This window comes from Oryx dammah, unplaced genomic scaffold (genome assembly GCF_014754425.2).
Source record: "Oryx dammah isolate SB20612 unplaced genomic scaffold, SCBI_Odam_1.1 HiC_scaffold_13, whole genome shotgun sequence".
In the NCBI taxonomy this organism is placed as follows: Eukaryota; Metazoa; Chordata; class Mammalia; order Artiodactyla; family Bovidae; genus Oryx; species Oryx dammah.
Genome location: NW_024070197.1, coordinates 28,194,552 through 28,215,238, shown reverse-complemented (window position 1 = coordinate 28,215,238; position 20,687 = coordinate 28,194,552).

The window sequence follows — 20,687 nt, the reverse complement described above, 5'->3', positions numbered from 1 at the left end:
GGCTCTACTGAGAAATTCTGTGTTTTAAATCCTTCCCCTGCTGCTCTGAAGCCAGTTGCATGGCAGGAGGACTCTGGAGGGTTCTGGAGGACTCCAATGTTTCCAGCAGGACCTCTGGCCCGGGGTCCTTGGAGCCTCAGGAATCTGTGTATCATGAGGACTCCGTGTATCATGAGGACTCCTTTTGTCCTTGCAGAACAACCCGGAAGGGAGTGGGCCTTGCAGGGTCCACCTTGTCTGACTGCCTGGGATTGTCTCAGAAAAAGGCTGGGGCAACATTCCCAGCAACTGGACACAGGAAAAGCCAGCCCATCACACCCAGGGTTACACCCAGGGTTACAAAGAGAAACAGGACACTGGGGTGCTGTCTGTGGTGTTCCAGGCCCTCTGGTGGGTGTGTACACCTGTGACTAGGCTGCAGGCTCCATGGAGGGAGGGCCATGTCTTCTTCTCTTTATTGTTTTTGCTGTGCTTGAATGAATGGACGGAGGTTGACAGACACAGTCTTCATCCTCTAGGATTTGACATTTCAGCTGGAATTATAAGCCCACAGAGAAAACAGAGGCTTCCCTGGTGGCTCATTGGTAAAGAGACCATCTGCCATGCAGGATATACGGGTTTGATCCCCAGGTCAGGAAGATTCCCCAGAAAAGGAAATGACTACCCACTCCAGTGTTCTTGCCAAAAGAATCCTGTGGACAGAGGAGCCTGGCAAGCTACAGTCTGTTGGGTCGTAAAAGAAGAGTCTGACATAACTTAGCGACTGAAAAACAAACGAGAGGAAACTGAGGCATTAAGGGCAGTATGTTTTGAAATCAGATCTAGCTTCCAGCAAAGATCGTAAAGTCTTGGTTTCCTCATCTGTAGAAAGAAGTGATGAGGCAAATCATAGAAAGTGGCTGTGAGTATTGACTGGAGTCTTGGATTTGTGTGCTGAGCAGAGAGCTCAGCCCATAGCAACCTCAGAGCAAGTGCATGACATTTCTGCCACGACCCCCTACACCTTCCATGGTACTTCTGTTTCAGTAGGAACTTTCAGATCTTTTTGCTGTGATTCACATCACAACCTTATAATGTGTGTGTGTATATACCTTTAAATATAAGTAAAATGTAAATTGTATGAATTAACACCCTTTACTATGTGTGATGGATTCTGATAGTTTCTATGCTGTTAAATTTTATGGGAAAAAATAATATGAAAGGGGCACAGAACTTTGGGGTGATGGACATGTCCTATATTTTGATTAGGGTGGTGGTGGTGAGGGTGTCTTTGTCAAAAATCATTGAACTCTACATTAAGATAGGTGCATTTTCAGTTCAGTTGCTCAGTTGTGTCCAACTCTTTGCGACCCCATGAATCTCAGCACGCAGGGCCTCTCTGTCCATCACCAACTCCCAGAGTTCATTTGAGAGTTGAATGAACTCCCTTAATCGACTCACATCCATCAAGTCAGTGATGCCACCCAGCCATCTCATCCTCTGTCATCCTCTTCTCCTCCTGCCCCCAGTCCCCCCCAGGATCAGAGTCTTTTCCAATGAGTCAACTCTTCTCATGAGGTGGCCAAAGTACTGGAGTTTCAGCTTTAGCATCAGTCCTTCCAAAGAACACCCAGAACTGATCTCCTTCAGAATGGACTGCTTGGATCTCCTTGCAGTCCAAGGGACTCTCAAGAGTCTTCTCCAACACCACAGTTCAAAAGCATCAATTCTTCGGCGCTCAGCTTTCTTCACAGTCCAACTCTCACATCCATACATGACCACTGGGAAAACCATAGCCTTGACTAGACGGACCTTTGTTGGCAAAGTAATGTCTCTGCTTTTGAATATGCTATCTAGGTTGGTCATAACTTTCCTTCCAAAGAGTAAGCGTCTTTTAATTTCATGGCTGCAGTCACCATCTGCAGTGATTTTGGAGCCCAGAAAAATAAAGTCTGACACTGTTTCCCCATCTAATTCCCATGAAGTGATGGGACCGGATGCCATGATCTTCGTTTTCTGAATGTTGAGCTTTAAGCCAACTTTTTCACTCTCCTCTTTCATTTTCATCAAGAGGCTTTTTAGTTCCTCTTCACTTTCTGCCATAAGGGTGGTATCATCTGCATATCTGAGGTTATTGATATTTCTCCTGGCAATCTTGATTCCAGCTTGTACTTCTTCCAGCCCAGCATTTCTCATGATGTACTCTGCATAGAATTTAAATAAGCAGGGTGACAATATACAGCCTTGACGTACTCCTTTTTGGTGCATTTTAGTGCTTAATTATATCTCAATAGATTGGCAACCCTCCAAGTTCCTTTTTTATTGAGACAATTCACATTCCATAAAATTCATCCTTTTAAAGTGTACAATTCAGTGATTTTTAGCATATTCACAGAGCATTCAGCACCACTAGCCAGAACATTTTCATCACTGTGAAAAGTAACCCTGTACCCACTGACAGTCGTTTCTCATTCCCCCAGTTCTAGCTTCTGGCAACCATTAATCTACTTTCTGTCTCTGTGGACTTGCTGGTTCCAGACCTGCAGGCCAGGATCAGAGTCTTTGAAGCTGGGCCAGTTACTGGGTCTCCCGGGGAAGGGGCACACTCACCCCCCAGAACTGAGATTTCTCTTTTTGCTCCAGGTTTTCGGTGACTTCCAAGGGCATCAGTGACACCTGTAGGTGACTCACCCTTTGCCTCTACTTCTTTCTTTAAAAATATTTTTATTTATTTATTTGGCTGCACCCAGTCTTAGTTGTGGCACACGGGATCTTTCGCTGTGGACCCCCAGGCCTACCCAGTCCTCTGGAAATGCCCCCTCCTCTCCTGTGGAAGATGACGAACAAGGATGCGCCAAGCAGGGGGAGGGGAGGGGCTCTCCAAGGTCAGTGTGGGAAACCCATCACCGAAATGCAGAAAAAGTGCGTGTTCAGGCACGAGTCCGGCAAGACAGCGTCTGGAAGTGGATCCGAAATGGGGCTGTTATTGGCTGCCTGGAGGAGGAGAGGGGGCACCTGGAGGTGACTCCTGCCCCCGGGCTCCTGCCTCTTTCCTGCCCTGACACTCCATCTTGAAGTGTTCTGCGTCCCCTCACTGCCACTGCCTGGGAGAGGTGTGGACCAGGAGACACCTGAGGAAGGGAGAGGGCTGTGGGGGGAGTGGGACTGACCTGCACCAACTGACGCCAGTTCTGCCATCATCTAGAAACAGGTCTGACAGACGGGCTTTCCAGAGAGAGACGTGGAGGTGTTATCAAGGGCCACCTGGGTAAGAGGAAAAGTCCCTAGAGCTCTAAAAGCCCACTTTTTTCAGCTGTCAGGAAGGAAAAGGAAGGCTCTGGTGATGTCTAAGGAGTGAATCACACTGACAAGATAAAATTTTAGAGAAGTGTTAAGCACGCTGAAGAGCATAATTGCCCTGTTTCTATTAAAAAAGGGTATTATGTATGATTGTTCATAATAGACCCAAATCTGAAAGAAGTTTCACCAACCTCCCATTAATAACCTTCAGTGAAAGGAATTTCGCTGTCTACTATTAATTTGGTTTTTACAATTGTATGCTATTTGTGTAATAAGACATTTTAAATTTATTTTTAATCTATTTTTAAATCAGTGATACATTCACATGGAAAACCTCCTTCCCATTCTTGTCTTCATCTGCAAAGACAGGTGCTCTGCATGCCACAGAGAATGTAAGTTACGTTCCTAAGGCTTTGTTTTGTATCCTTCCAGAATTTCCTTATGTATATGTAAGTAAATTTGGATAGAGATTCTTTGTGTTTATTTTTGGCATCACTGCGTTTTCATTGCTGCGCGCGGGCTTCTCACTGTGGCGGCTTCTCTTGCCGCTCTCGGGCTCTGGAGTGCTGGCTCAGGCGTCGTGGTGCACAGGCTTAGTTACTCTGCTGCACATGGGATCTTCCCGGATCAGGGGTGGAACCATGTCCCCTGCATTGGCAGGCGGATTATTTACCACTGGACCACCAGGGAAGTCCCTGGATAGAGATTATTAATGCAACTCTTTCAGAGCTCTGTCTCTAGGAAGGAAATCAGAATTTAAACCCAGAGATCAGACGTAAGGGCTCTGAGGTTTTCCCATAGTTATGCATCTACAGGGGACCAGTGAGCAGAAGGTACACCTTTCCAAAGAGGAGAAAGCTTTTAAACATGATATATGTAAAACAATAACTGGTAAATGCTCGTTATAAAGGGACCCAGAGGGGGTTCCCTGGTTGGTCCAGTGATTGGGACTTGGTGCTTTCACTGTCGGGGCTCAGGTTCAATCCCTGGTTGGGGAACTAAGATCCCACAAGCCTCATGGCCAAATAAAAGGACCAAGAAATGCAATAAAAAGGAAAATCTCCAGAAAATCCCCCCAAATCTCTGTACCTCAAACTAACAATAACTGACATCAATAAAACCTCTCATCTGGACCAGTGATGTCCAGTAGAACTTTCTGCAATAATGGACATGTTTTCTGTGCTGTCACAGCAACACTACATATCCCCATGGAGCGCTTGAAATACGGCTAGTGCAACTGAGGACCTGAATCCTTTATTTTAATTAGTTTTAACTATCCACAGCCTTGTGTGTCTCATGTTTGCTGTAATGGGTAGCAGGGTAGCAGTAGACCATTTAAATGCAGATGTTTGAGTGGAAGGATGTAAAGAGAGTCTAGGAAGGCTGAGTTTTGGCTTCGCCTGCCAGAGGCTTCATAAGGGTGATTACTAATTAGGATTTCTAAGTGTGGGAATTAAAGTAAGGGCTATGAATTTGTTCAAAATCTTAACTCTGAGAGTGTTCATTAACGTGAGGAACTGGAACGTTGTAGGAAAATATTTACTGACGTGAGACTATGTTCACAACTGTCTATTAAGTGAAAGGCAGGTTACAAAGCAGGACGATTTCATTAAAATATGAATCTCCTAGAAAGATACATTTCATATGCTGCTTGGTACATGGCAAGCACTCAATGAATATGTGTTAATGAATGAGTGAAGGTTAATAGGGTTAGCACTGGGTGACAAAGTGATGAGTGATTTTATTTTTATCTTTTATTATTTATCTATTTTTGGCTGTGCTGGGTCTTCGTCGCTGCCCACAGGTTTTCTCTAGTTGTGGAGAGCAGGGCTTCTCTCCAGTTGTGGTGTGAGGGCTTCTCATTGCGGTGGCTTCACTTGTTTCAGAGCATGGGCTCTAGAGCGCAAGCTCAGTAGCTGTGGCTCACAGAACTAGTTGCCCCATAGCATATGGACTCTTCCTGGACCGGAGATCAAACCCACGTCCCCTGCACTGGCAGGTGGATTCTTAACCACTGGGCTACCAGGGAAGTCCAATGAGTGATTTTATATTTTCTTCGAGTCTCTTATTTATGTTTTCTAACTATTTATGGTGAATACATGTACCTTTGTAATAAGAAGCAGCATGAATTGAAAAAAGAAGTATAGTTGCTGGGTCATGATATTTCAGAGCTGGAGGGAGCTTGGAAGACAAAGGCCCACATGGCTAGTTAATGGCAGAAGCTCAGGTTTCCCAACCATACACAAACATCTCCCCACGCCAAAGAGGAAAGGTTGCTGGATGGTCTCTTATTCTGGTGTGGCAGTTCAGGAGTGGATTTAGAAAGGAAAAACAAAGGGTAACAATGATCTTCAACAAGACATAATAAAACATCATGAAAAATCTCACTAACAAACTCTGGGCATTGATTTTGCTCCAGCTGCATCTGCCCCACCCAAACTGTCCTGCTTTGGGACACCCTGCTGGTCTCCCAGTCCAGCCAATGTTTTGGAGAGCAGTCTCTGTCCCTTGCAGAGGAAGTCTCCTGGTTGTCTTTACATATTGGCTCTTCTTCACAGCCTGTTCTTTTTCAAAATTCTTGACTGAATCACTCAGTCCCTACTTCAGATGTCCTTTCTTTTTATCCAGGCTTTGCTGTTGGCATTTGTGCTTAACTTTGGAACTTAGTGGAATGCACTTTACTATATGAAATGATTATTGCCACCTAGCAGCTCTTGCAGGGAAGGCAATGGCAACCCACTCCAGTGTTCTTGCCTGGAGAATCCCAGGGATGGGGGATCCTGGTGGGCTGCTGTCTCTGGGGTTGCTCAGAGTCAGACACAACTGAAGCGAGGTAGCAGCAGCAGCAGCAGCTCTTTAGTTCCACCACTCAGTTCGTTTTGTCACACTTTTTTTTCGAGTAGTGACTAGCTCGTAAACATCGGTGGCTACAGAAACATATAAAAAGGTATTTATCCACAAGAAATGAGAACATACACCCCAGAGTGTACAAAAATGTTCATAGCAGCTTTATTCATAGCAGCCCAAGCTGCTAACCATCCAAATGCCCATTAACAAGGGAACAGATAAACAAGTTGTAGCAAATGCATTGGATGCAATGCCACTGAGTAACAGAAAGGGATACAATTCTGACACACACACAACAGTGTGGGGAAACTTCAGAGACACCGTCTTCAGTGCAAGAAGCCTGAAGAGGGGGGACGAAAAAAAAGGGGGAGGTGTGGGCTATAAGAAAATAGTAATAAATAGAGTAGAAGTGGGTAGAGATATAGATGAAACAAGAATGACAGAATGCTGATATTGTAGTATAGCTCCATATCCCTGTTGAACATAGATGCAAAAGTCCTCAGCAGAATATTAACAAACCAAGTTCAACAACACATTAAAAGGACTGAACACCATGTTCAAGTGGGATTTATTCTAGGGATGCAAAATGAAGGATAAAAGTCACATGATCATCTCAATAGATGCAGGAAAAACATTTGACAAAATTCAGCATCGATTTTTGGATGAAAACTCTCAACAAAGTTTATAACAAAGTTATAAAGGGAATGTACTTCAACATAATAAGGCCATAGATGACAAGCTCACCACTAACTTTGTTTTCAATGGTGAAAAGCTGAAAATTTTTCCTCTAAGATCAAGAACAAGAAAAGGATGCCCACTCTTGCAACTTTTATTTAACATAGTATTGAGAGTCCTAGCAAGAACAGTTAGGAAACTCTGTATTATCTTCATAGTTTTTCTGTATATCTAAAACCATTCTCCCTGGAGAAGGAAATGGGAACCCACTCCAGTATTCTTGCCTGGAGAATCCCATGGACAGAGGAGCCTGGTGGGCTACAGTCCAAGGGGTTGCAAAGAGTCACTCTACAAAATAAGATGTACTAAAACGTTAATAACCTAGGCTGTGCTCTCATGGAATGTAGTGGCTGGTTGATCTCCTGGGTCCAAACCTTGACTCCACCATGACCTTGAAAGAGCCCTTTTGGAGGCCAGTTTCGGCTTCCAAAAAGTGGGTATAATACTCAGACCTACCTCATGGGGGCACTGTGAGGAGCAAATGAGACACTTGATACAAAGTGTTCAGCACCACGGCTGCCTCCAGTTAGAAATCAATGCAAATAAAATAAAAGTGATTGAGAGAGAGTGCATTTCTGGCCCAGGCAGTCTAGATTCAAATCCTGGTTCCTCCAAGGCCTTTTCATAAAACTGTGGGCCTGTTCCTTGAACTGAGCCTCAGTTTCCTTAGCTATAAAATGGGGTAAATATCATCCATCGGAAGGGGGGGATTGAAGGATTGACTGGGCACGTATAGGTGCAAAGCCCCAGCACTGTGCACAGGGTAGGCACTCCATCAGTGTGAGCTGTGGGAGGAAAGTATTAAAATGTACGAGAAGAATTCAGAGCAATAAAACTGCCTGAACATCCAAGAAGGCTTCCCCAGGAGGCTGCAGAAAGGGGCCCTGCTCTGGCTTCTGCACTGAGACATCTGATTGGCTGGCTTCATGATCCTCCAAGGTCCTGTGTGACCTCCTCTTCCACCCTGTGAGGTCCTCCCAGGTCTTGAGCTTTGGAACAAAGCCTCTGCCTGCTGTTCCGCTACTGTTCTCTGTCTGAACTCTGATTAGGTCCTTATCTCAGCCGGCTTTGCCCTGCTTGGCTGCCTGTCACATTCAATTCCACTGCAGGGCTTTCATTCTGCCTTGGCCTGAGTGTCTCTGAGTGTGAGGCTCTGGGACACAGGGCCTGGGCTCCATTGCCCTTGGTTTCCACAAGCCTGAGCACTGTGTCTAGAACACAGCAGTGGAACAGAATAAAATTATCTCAAAGCCAACTTTTGGGTCTTGATGTAGTTGGATATCAAGGCCACTGAGATGCACCAGCACACTCCCCCCGTCACAAAGTACTTCTGTCTCTGGACTCCCTCTGGCCCCAGGTTACACGATCAGAACTTCGTTGCTTTGGCTTAAGCCAACTTAGGACCTTGTACCTGATAAAAAATGCGACATTCTGTCCTAGCAGGGAACAGATGGTCCACTCAAAGGGTTTAACTGAAAAATAAAATCAAGTGAGGTAATTGGTGACAGGACTCCATCCAGTGAAGTGGGGAAGACAGAAAGAAACAGCAGGGATGGCGAGGTGCCTTGGGACTTGTGACAGCAGACAGCTGTTAGCATCCTGGGGTGGCAAGGCCGAAGGGAGCCCAATGAGAGCTGAGCTGTGGAGGAGTCGCCTTGAGGGGGTTGAGGCTGTAGAGATACAACACTGCCCAGGTGTGTGAGTCTGCACCGAGGATGAAATATCTCCATGTTTTTCTCTCTTTTTTTTGATATTTATTTTTTTGGCTACACCAGATCTTAGGAGGAGAAGGGGATGCCGGAGGATGAGATGGTTGGATGGCATCGTTAACTCGATAGACACGAGTTTGAGCAGGCTCCGGGAGTTTATGATGGACAGGGGAACCTGGCATGCTGCAGTCCGTGGGGTCACAAGAGAGTCGGATACGACTGAGCAACTGAACTGAACTGAGATCTTAGTTGCAGCACGTGGGACCTTTTCATTTGAGGCATGCAGGATCTCAGTCCCCTGATCAGGGATTGAACCCCGGCCCCCTCCACGGGGAGCGCAGAGTCACTGGATTACCAGGGAAGTCCCTCCATGTTCTTTTCTTGCTCTCAGGTCTCCTAGCAGTGACCGCATTGGCCAAAACCAAATGGAAACCACAGGCTGAGGGGCTGAGGCAGTGTGAAGGGCCTTAGGAGAAGCACAAGGGCAGAAGAAGGGAGTCCTAGAGTGGAATGAGGTTCTCTTGGGGCTGGGAGGGGCCAGAGATCATCGAGGGCCCCATAACTCAAAGTGAGGTCCAGGGACCAGCTGTATCCACATTATCCACATTACCAGCAAGACTGTGGGAAAGGAAGACTCTCAGGTTGCACCCCATACCTGCTGAGTCAGGATTTGCATTTTCACAAGATCCCTAGGTGATTCTCATGTGCCCACATGTTGAGAAACACTGCTCAAACCCACCCTGCTTAGATGAGCCTGCTTTCTCATTTTCCCTCAGTACCCTTACGGGCTTCTTTTTCCCCCTCACAAATACGTTTGTGCCTTCTTCATTCAGAAAGTCATTCGACAAATACTGAGTAACTAATCCCAAGCCTCGCACAAGGGATACAGAAATTAATAGTGAGCAGGAAAGCAGATAGGCAACTTCAACTCGGTGTGGGAAATGGTAAAATCAGGATAGTGAGTGTGGGTGGATACGGATGGACTAAAAAAGGGTCCCCTGCTCAACCGGTGGGGGCGGTGGTGGCGGTCAGGGTAACACTTCCAAGACTTGCGCCGCTGCAGTCGGCCCAGATTTCCTTTCCCAATCCCACCCTGCTCCTGATGTCAGCACCACTCACTCTGCCTCAAATCCTCCTTCCCTGATTATTTCACTATTTGGGTGCCCAGGTTTCATTTCATTAACTAAAGTGGATGCCTCTTGTTTCCTCCCACCCTAACATCTAGTAGGTCCTGAATCCTAAGTATGAGGGGGTGAGTAGTAATGAATTGGCAGATGAATGGTTCAGTACAGATGATGAGTGTACTGGGGAATGGTGAGACCCTCTCCCTTTTTCCTATCACCTATCAACCTGCTTTGCAGACCCCTTATCCCTCTCTTCCTGTCTGAATATGATTTTTGAAATATGAGTGTGTATTTCCTCACTTATGGGTTCCTTAGAAGCAGCTCGCAGAACAAGCCAGGAGGCCTCATGTAAGGAAGTGGCTAGAAGTACAAACGCAAGCCAGACACCAGAGTTCAAATTTTGGCTTCATTATTTACTAGGTCAGTGACTTGGGGCCTGTTGCTTTCCCTCTCTGTGCCTCAGTTTCCACAGCTGCCAAATGGGGGTAATAAGAGAGTACCCTGTTCATAGGCTTACTGGGAGGTTACACGAGGTGTTGTCTGTAAAGTGACTTGGACAGCGCCTGGCACTTGGTAAGCGCTATGACAGTGTTTGCCATTGCTGAGAAATTGTGTGTTGGACCTGTGATTCATTTGCCACGTCTCGGGTGGTCAGGAAGGCTGAGAACATCCTGGAGACTGGTGAATAGACAGAGGCTGATCTTTTCCACACACACAGCAGAGAATTCAAGCTGGAGGTGACAGGCCTTTGTCCCCAGCAGGTGGCCACCGGGCTGTGGGCTTACTGGGGGCCATCACATTCTAGTAACCAATTTTTAAAAAATTTTAAATCTTTTTTTTAGCCATACTTTTTTTTAGCCCCATGCAACACGTGGGATTTTAATTCCCTGACCAGGGATTGAACCCTAGAACCTGCATTGGAAGCATGGAAACTTGACCCCTGGACTGCCAGGGAAGTCCCAGTAGCCACTTTCCTGGGAACTGGAAATGCCATATTGTCCTGTCCGCATGGTGTGTGCTGTGACTGAGTCTTGTCAGGGAGCTCCCTGACCTCCTTCTCTCTGAAAGCCTTTGGGACTGATGAGCTTTCTACTTCTCACTGCTCACTGGAAGTCAGTGGGTTGGCTTTGGCAGGTAGATGGTGATGCTTGGATGTGGCTGGTATTGAGAGTATTTGGTAGAATTAGGATTTAGTGAGTTTGCCAGGCCAGAGGGCCAATCTGTTTCACTGGGGCATTCTCTGGACCTTGATTGAATCTGTTTCTTCTGAGTCGGTGGAGCTCCCGGCTGCCTCCTACCCACCTAGTAGAATGGGAATCAGAGTGTGCGCCCTACATCTGACACTGAGCATTTCTGACTCTGGGACAGCTCAGAGACGTTTGGCTAACTCTGTGGCTCTGAGATGTTTTTGGAAACTTGGGGGTTTCTGCACTATGGCTTTCTGGCTAGGCTGCCTCTGATGTGGAGGGAACAGGAGAGATTTCTGTCTTCCAACTCAGGGCTCAATACACTGATTCTTGGGGAGCAAGGGGTCAGGTGGTGCCAGTGGCCAGCCTGGAACATGATGGAGGAGCCATAGAAATGGCTGTCAGACCAGAGGTCAGGGATGGAGTGAGCTGGAACCACCACTTCCAGGGGCTCAGGGTGGGGTCACAAACACCGAGCAAAGTTGTGGTAATGCTCAGGTTCCTAATAACTGTCAGGAGATGCCAGCTCAGGCAGAAGTCACCTCCAGCACCCTAGCCACAGTGTCGGCTGGGTCATGTGGGGAGTTGACACCCATCTGACCTCAATTTGTCTTTGTATATTCCTCGAAGGAGCAATGGCACCCCAGTAATCCTGTTCTTCACAGAAGACCCTCAGGAGATCCTTTTCTTTTAAAAAACTTTTTATTTTGAAATAATTTCAAACTTAGAAAAAAGTTCCAAACATACTACAAAGAATTCCTACATATCTTTCAGCCTGTTTGCTGCATATATTCTGTATCTTTCCATGTTTTTTAGTTGCTCAATTGTGTCTGACTCTTTGCGACCCCATGGACAGTAGCCCACCAGGCTCCTCTGTCCATGGGATTTCCCAGGCAAGAATACTGGAGCGGGTTGCCATTTCCTTCTCCAGGGGATCTTCCCACCCCAGGGATCAAACGTGGGTCTCCTGCATTGGCAGGCAGATGCTTTACCATCTGAGACGTCAGGGGAGCCTTATATGTGTGTGTGTGTGTGTGTGTGTGTGTACAGAAGTTTTTTTCAGAACCACTTGAAAGTATACTGTAGACATACTTGCTCCTTAATACTTAAGTTTGTGTTTCCTAAGAGCTGCTGCTGCTAAGTAGCTTCAGTCATGTCCGACTCTGTGCGACCCCATAGACGGCAGCCCACCAGGCTCCCCCATCCCTGGGATTCTCCAGGCAAGAGTACTGGAGTGGGTTGCCATGTTCTTCTCCAATGCATGAAAGTGAAGTCTCTCAGTCGTGTCCGACTCCTAGCGACCCCATGGACTGCAGCGTACCAGGCTCCTCCATCCATGGGATTTTCCAGGCAAGAGTACTGGAATGGGGTGCCATTGCCTTCTCCGTTCCTAAGAGCAAATGTATTTTATTACATAATCACAATATGATCATAAAATTCAGAAAAGAGAGCATTGATCTAACACTGTTATCTACTCTCCAGTTTTAATTCCAGTTGCACCAATTTCTGATTATGTGTTTTATAGCTATTTTTCCTTTGTCCAGTACCTCATCCAGGATAAGCATTTAATTTTGCAGATAGGTGTCTTTAACTTCTTTACTCTAGAATCCTTCCCCAATCTTTCTTTCTTTTTCATGTCCTGGGGAGTTTTCTAAGCAAATTTAAATCTAAAAGCATTTTCGTGACTGTGACTTCTCTAAATGTTAACTCAAAGGAAAAAAAAAAAAGCCCTTTTCAATTCCTTGCCTCTGAAGCCTCAAGACAGGTGGGTTTGACAACAATCTATTTTGGTCATGCCTGGGCACTTTTTTGGCTTCTCCATCTACACTGGTCTCAAATGATCCTGGAGTTTGCTCTTGGGTACACTGGAGATGCTAGTAAGTACTTGTTGATTTGCCAGGAAAGAAAGTGGATTTGACTTCTGGATTAAATAACCCAAATGACATTCTAGGAAGGTTTTGCTGGTGTGGATAGAGAGACAAAGTGTTGGCACTTCCAGAGGTGAATACCTAGAGCATTAACCCAAGGTCAGCAGCAGGCTTGGAGTTCTTTATCTTCTATTTCCACCAGGCACTAAGTATACTAAGGTTCTCCTCCTCAAATTCCCCTGCAGGGGAGTCGGGAAGCTCCACTGCAGGTTAAATGCATCACATAGAAGGAGTGAATCACAGAGCTCTTAGGATCCTACAGATTTTGATGTGCACTTTTTTGACCTCCTGCCTGGAGTCTGTAAATTTGGACCATCTTCTTAGGAGCAACAGAGAACAGATCTTCAAAGTCATCCTGTCCAAGATGGTAGCCAACTTCCAAGACTGTCTCCAACCTTGCCTCCTCTGGTATCCCCTTTTATGGAACTAGTCCCCTCCCACGTGGATTTGGGCTGGCCTATGTAGAATATGGTGAAAGCAACACAGTCTAACTTAGGAGGCTAAATCGTAAAAGATAAGGCAGCCTCTACCTTGGTCTCCTGGCTAGCTCGTTTTAGAGGAAGCCAGCTATTAATATTTTGAGGACACTCAGTCATCCTGGTGGAGAAGCCCAGAGAGAGGAAGTGAGCGTCTCCCCTCCCCCAGCCAAGAACCAGCACTAACTTGCCAGTTATGTGAGTGTCAGGGTCATCTCACTGGATCTTCTGGCTGCAGCCAAGCCTTCAGATGACTGCCATGTTGACCAGCATCTAACTGCAACCTTATGAGAGACCTGGAGGCAAAACCTCGTATTCTAGGTGCTCCCAAATATCAGAGTCGCATAAACTGAGAGATAAGAAATTACTATTATTTTAATGCATGAAGCTTTTGGAGTTATTTCCTGTGCAGGAATACATAATTGGTACATTATTCCATTGAAAAGTATAGAGAAGCACACGGTCCAGCAATTCCATTCCTAGATATATACCTGAGAGAATTGGAAACATATTCCAACATGTTCATTGCAGTATTACTCACAACAGCCAAAGAAATGTTCACTGATCCATAGATACATGAAATGTGGTATATTTATTCTGTGGAATATTATTTGGCCATAAAGTGGAATGAAGTACTGATACGTACTGTAACATGGATGAACCTTGGCTAAAGTGAAAGAAGCCAGTCACAAAAGACGATATATTGTAAGATTCATTTATATGCCACATCCAGAACAGGCAAATCTATAGACGGGAAGTGGATTAGTGATTGCCCAGTGGTTGCCTAGTACTGTGGGGCATAGAAGAATGAGTGGTGAGCACCTGTGGATACAGGGTTTCTTTTCGGTGAGATGATGAAACTGTTCTACATTTGATTGTAGTGATGGTTGCAGAACCCTATGAATATAGTAAGAGCCATTGAATTGTATACTTCGAATAGGTAACTTGTATAAGTGAATTACATCTCAATAAGGTTGCTATAAAAAAATTATAAAGAGACAAGCTATCCTAGAAACCACAGGAATTTAGTTCCTGTTCTTTTCGATGACAGTGTTAATGTCTCTCATGCCAGGGGCGTGCAAAACGTCCTAAGAGATTTACCTGGCTGCATGGTAGAACTGCTGGAATTAGAAGCAAGGAGCAGATATATGTTCTGCTAAAATCATTGAAGAGTAATTCTAACCTACCAAATGCTGTACAATCAGAATCATGAACTCTAACCCTGACAAGATTAGAGTTTGGGGAAGAGATAAATAATAGAACCTGGATTCCTAATTAAGACCTGGTGAGAATGTGGTTTCCACCCTCTGTGACAGTCAGCCACTGTCAAAAGCAGTTTTCTTACTCTGCTGGAGCTTTAGCCCAGATGGTAAGTGCCCCTCCCATTTTTTTTTTAAACATCAGATCACTGATGTTTTAGCCCAGAGCGTCTACTCTCAACTCTCTGAAGTTTCAGATTAGAAGTGGTCATGGGACTTCCCTGGTGATCCAGTGGGTAAGACTCTGAGCTTCCAATGTAGGGGACGCAGGTTCCATCCCTGGTCTGGGAACCAAGATCCCACATGCCCCAAGGCAAAAAAAAAAAAAGGTGGTCTCTGCTTCGCATCTGACATATGCAGACCAATATGTTGGGCCCCAAAAAGTTTTGAAATTATTCAGTCACTGAGTTGTGTCCAACTCTTTGCGACCCCACGGACTGCAGCATGCCCGGCTTCCCTGTCCATCACCAACTCCCGGAGCTTGTTCAAATTCACGTCCATCGAGTCAGTGATGTCATCCAACCATCTCATCCTCGGTTGTTCCCTTCTCCTGCCTTCAATCTTTCCCAGCATCAGCGTCTTTTCCAATGAGTCAGTTCTTCGCATCGGGTGTCCAAAGTATTGGAGCTTCAGGATCAGTCCTTCCAATGAACATCCAGGACTGACTTCCTTTAGGATTGACTGGTTTGATCTCCTTGCAGTCCAAGGGACTCTCAAAAGTCTTCTCCAACACCATAGTTCAAAAGCATCAATTCTTTGGCCCTCAGCTTTCTTTGTGGTTCAACTCTCATACATATCATACATGTGTACAGTAGTCATACATGACCGCTGGAAAAACCATTGAAATTATTACTTTTATTTATTTGTATATGTTTATTTTTGGCCATGTCTCATGATTTTCAGGATCTGAATTCCCCGACCAGGGATTAAACCTGGGCCCTTGGCAGTGAGAACATGAAGTCCTAACCACTGAACCACCAAGGAACTCTTGTTACGTTTATTTTTTTATGATTTTATTTATTTATTTATTTTTGGTTTACTGTATCTTCGTTGCTGAGAGGGCTTTTCTCTAGCTGTGGTGCGAGGGCTTCTCATTGCAGTGGCTTCTCTTGTCGCAGAGCATGGCCTCTAGAACATGCAGGCTTCAGTAGTTGTGATCCATGGGCTTAGTTGCTCCACAGCATGTGGGATCTTCCTGACCTAGTGATGGAGCCTGTGTCTCCAGCATTGGCAGGCAAATTCTTTACCACTGAGCCACCAGGGAAGCCCTTCTTACTTTTAAAACAGTATCTGACTCTGCTTAATCCTGTCTCCTTTTTCAAAATGTTCTCTTAGAAATAATTTTTTGTTTTTCAGAGCTTTATAATTTTTGTAAAATTTTGAGATCTCTTTTTATATTTTTTATAAAATTATAATTTTTGAGATCAAGCATAATTAAGATGGTCTATAGTTATTTAGCATAAATAAAGAACAGGGCAATTATAGTTTCTTTTTTCACACTCTTGTAGAGATTTTTTTTGTTTAGATGTCATTAACATTCAGATGACAATTTTTTTTCTGGTTTATTGAGATATAATTAACATAGAGCACTATTCAAGTTAAAAGTGTACAGCATAATGATTTGACTTGCACATTTTGTGAAATAATTACAATAAGTTAACGTTCATCATCTCATATAGATAAGTATCATTGTTGAATTATGGTTTTTTTGTGTGTGTTTTGTAAACTCCGTGAACTCAAAGTCCACTTAAAAAGATATTTATTTATTTATCTGTTTATTTTTGGCTGCACTGCGTCTTTGTTGCTTCACATGAACTTTCTCTAGTTGCAGCGAGCAGGGTCTGCTCATTGCAGTGCGCAAGATCTAGGTGCATGGGCTCAGCAGTTGTGGTTCCTGGGCTTAGTTGCTCCTCGGCATGTGTGGTCTTCTGGATCAGAGATACGACCCATGTTCTCTACATTAGCAGGTGGATTCTTAACCACTGGACCGCCAGGGAAGTCCTTTTTGTTGCTGTTGTTTTTAAGTGACATGATATTTAAAGTAAATTGTAGCAATCTTTTACAGATGAGGAAAGTGAGACCCAGGAACATTTAATGACTTGCTCAAATTGATACAGGTAAATACAACTGGGATTCTCAATCTCAAATTCTACTTTTATTCTGTGTGTGGTGGTGCTGAATAAAAGGGATTCTTACGAATGGTACTCATGATGACCATACTCAACCACTAAGTATCTGACCTGAGTTTTTTCTATCCAACTGAAGCCATTCCTGAATATATAACAAATACATTAATGTGTACTGTAAGAAACAATGAAATAGAACAAATTTCTTGAATTTCTCAGCCTAAACTCTTAGTCTTTTATGTTGAAATAAGAAAATTTAAGATCAGTTTAGTTGTGAGTTTTTACTCTGAGATCCAGAAGTCTTTTAGAGTAAGTTATAAAACTGCTAAATGAACTGTGCCAGATTCCTCATTTGGCTGTTATTAGTGTCACCAGTAAGCATTTTATTTTTTATATATGAAAAACAATGCCTTCTTATCATCATGGTATGCTGGCGGGTTTCTCTTGGGGGTATGGGGGTGTAAAAGGAGGGATTTTAAAGAGGTTCTCACTGATACACAATGCTGGTACAAGGGTGAGGCAGATGCAAAATTTAAGGGCTTCCCAAAACCCACAGCTATCAAGATAAATACCATTTTAATGGTATATTTTTAAAAAAATCAAAATTAAAGAATTTTGATTCTTTAATCCAAAAGAATCAAAGAACCCATGATGAATAAAATGCTAGTATTTTAAGTAAAGGCAAGACCCGGCAGGGTTGGAATCAGAAAATGATGAATGACATGAGTTCTACAAGTGCAGAGTCAGATTCTGTCTTATTTAGAATTTTGATATTCATCACGGATATTTCTTTTTTGGAAAAGAAAACATTGCACTAAAATATTGTTTATCTTGATTGCTGAATTTTTGGCACCCCCCTAAATTTTCTGCAGTTGAGACAAATAGCTCTCTTGCCTCACCCCAGCCCTGAGCATCTTTGCCAGGGAAAGCTGGCAAGAAGCTCCCACACCACTCACCTCGTGTGTGCCTGGCTTTGTGAGCTAAAATTTCTCTCCCTGGCATCACTGATGGCAGGAGAAAACTTTTTTTCAACTTTTTCCATTCGGACACATTTATCTGTTCACGGGGCACATCCTGCTGCCAGGTGTTGTCATGGGGTCAGCTGACCCGACAGACCAGTCTTCCTGCTGCGTCTCCACGTTCCCTGGATGAAAAGTAAAACTTCCGAAAGTCCTAACGGAGGCACAAAGGTACACATTACGCACTTAATAATACCTGTCAAATTGAATTCGACTTCTCTTTGGTGTCACCTGAATGTTCTCAAATGCTCCATGTTTCTGACATTGGAGGACAGAGGAGCCTAGCATGCTGCAGTTCACGGGGTCGCAGCCCGACCCAGCGACTGAATAACAACAAAATCTGAGGTTATTTTTCCTCTAACAATCAAACAAGAGGCTTGGGCATCATTGCATAGAGTTTGGGACGCTCCCAGGGGAAAGGGAGAAGGGTCTGTACTGCCTCTGTCCACTCCTGCTTTCAGTTTCTGCTACCCTGACTCCCTAACCCTCAAAAAGTTCTTGCCCAGGCAGCTGTGATCCTCTCTGGGTAATGCTTTTCGCTCCATGCAGACACGTCTTTCCTCACATCTCCAAGGTATCAGCAACAAGGGTTTTTGTGTAAGAGACCTTTCCTGAAGGTTTGTGGGGAACAAAGAGACTACAGCACAGTTCAGGACGGGAAACTATTTAAATTGTTTAAAAAGATATGTTTGGATGAGCAAAGTCTAAGATCATTCACTGCCAGCAAATTTGCACTGTAAGAAACACTAAAGGGGTGTTTCTCAGAGTGAAATGAAATGGTCTCTGATAGAAACTTGGATCTTTGGGAAGAATGAAGGGCAAATAAAAAGAGTAATATTAAGAACCATTTGAAAATACTTCATTTCTTTAAAATACTTATGAAATAATAAGTATTTTACATTAAATGGCACAATATTAATTTTAAATAGACTGTGAAATGTTAGGATATATATTATATATAATCTATATCTAAGGGTATGTATATAAACTAAGATCCTGAAATATATGTATTTTTTCTGGCTGCACCACATGGCTTGCAAGATCTTGGTTTCCTGACCAGGGATTGAACATAGGGCCTAGTGTGAAAGTGCCAAGTCCTTACCACTGGACCGCTGGGGAATTCCCAAGGATATATATTTTAATTTCTACATTGAATACCTCATTTTTAAATTTTTTAATCTAATTTTTATTTTATATTGGAGTATAGATGATTTACAATGCTGTACAGAAAAGTGATTCAGTTATACATATATATATACGTCTATTCTTTTTTCAGATTTTTCCTATATAAATTGTTGTAAAATATTGAAGTGAGTTCCCTGTGCTTATTCAGTAGGTCCTTATTGGTTGTCTATTTTTTTATATTGTGGTGTATATATGTTAATCTCAAATTTGCTAATTTATACCCCCCCCCACCTTTCCTCTTTGGTGACCATAAATGTGTTTTTGAGGTCTTTGAGTCTGTTTTTTTTTGTAAATAAGTTCATTTGTAACTTTTTTTTTAGATTCCACAGATAGGTGGTATCATATGCTATGACTTTTCCTTTATCTGACTTGCTTCACTTAGTATGATCATGTCCAGGTCCATCCATGGTGCTGCAAATGACATTATTTCATTATTTTTTATGGCAGAGTGGTATTTCATTGTGTGTGTGCACCTCATCTTCTTTGTCCATTCCTCTGTCCTTGGACATTTAGGTTGCTTCCATGTCTTAGCTTGTAAATAGTGCTGCAGTGAACACTGGGGTGCATGAAGCTTTTCAAATTATGGCTTTCTCTGAATATATGCCAGGAGTAGGATGCTGGATCATATGGTAGTTCTATTTTTAGTTTGTTTGTTTTCAGGTCTTTTAAAGAATCTCCATAAAAGTTTTTTAAGTTATCCATAGTGGCTGCACAAACTTACATTCCCACCAACAGTGTAGGAGGGTACAGGGACCACTTTAAAAGTGCAAAGATTCCTTTAAAAACTAGAAATAGAACTGTCTTATGACCCAGCAATCCCACTGCTGGGCATACACATGGAGGAAACCAGAATTGAAAGAGACGTGTGTACCCCAATGTTCATCACAGCACTGTTTACAATAGCCAGGACATGGAAGCAACCTAGATGTCTGTCAGCAGATGAATGGATAAGAAAGCTGTGGTACATATACACAATGGAGTATTACTCAGCCATTAAAAATAATACATTTGAATCAGTTCTAATGAGGTGGATGAAACTGGAACCTATTATACAGAGTGAAGTAAGCCAGAAAGAAAAGCACCAATACAGTATACTAACACATATATATGGAATTTAGAAAGATGGTAACAATAACCCTGTATGTGAGACAGCAAAAGAGACACAGATGTATAGAATAGTCTTTTGGACTCTGTGGGAGAGGGCGAGGGTGGGATGATTTGGGAGAATGGCATTGAAACATGTATAATATCATATATGAAATGAGTCACCAGCCCAGGTTCAATGCATGATACTGGATGCTTGGGGCTGGTGCCCTGGGACGACCCAGAGGGATGGTACGGGGAGGGAGGTGGAAGTGGGGCTCAGGATGGGGAACACGTGTATACCTGTGGTGGATACATGTTGATGTATGGCAAAACCAATACAATAATGTAAAGTAATTAACCTCCAATTAAAATAAATAATTTTTTTAAGTGCAAAGAAGCATAACAAAAAAGCTGATAGACAAAGTAGATTTTCTGAAGAAGTATTTATTCCAAAAGAAGACAAGACAGGAAGAAGAGATAAGCAAACACATACCAGAGGACAAAGAAAAGAACAGATAATAAAATGGTAGACCTATATCTAACCAAATCAATAATTACATTAAAAGTTAATAGTCTATAATACTTCAATTAAAAGCAGAAATTGTCAGAACAGATAAAAATACCTGTTCCAACTGTGCCCTGTCTACAACACACACGAGAACAGTGACTATTATCAGAGATAAAAAGGGTAATAAGTATCACCAGGAAGGTATAGCAATCATACATA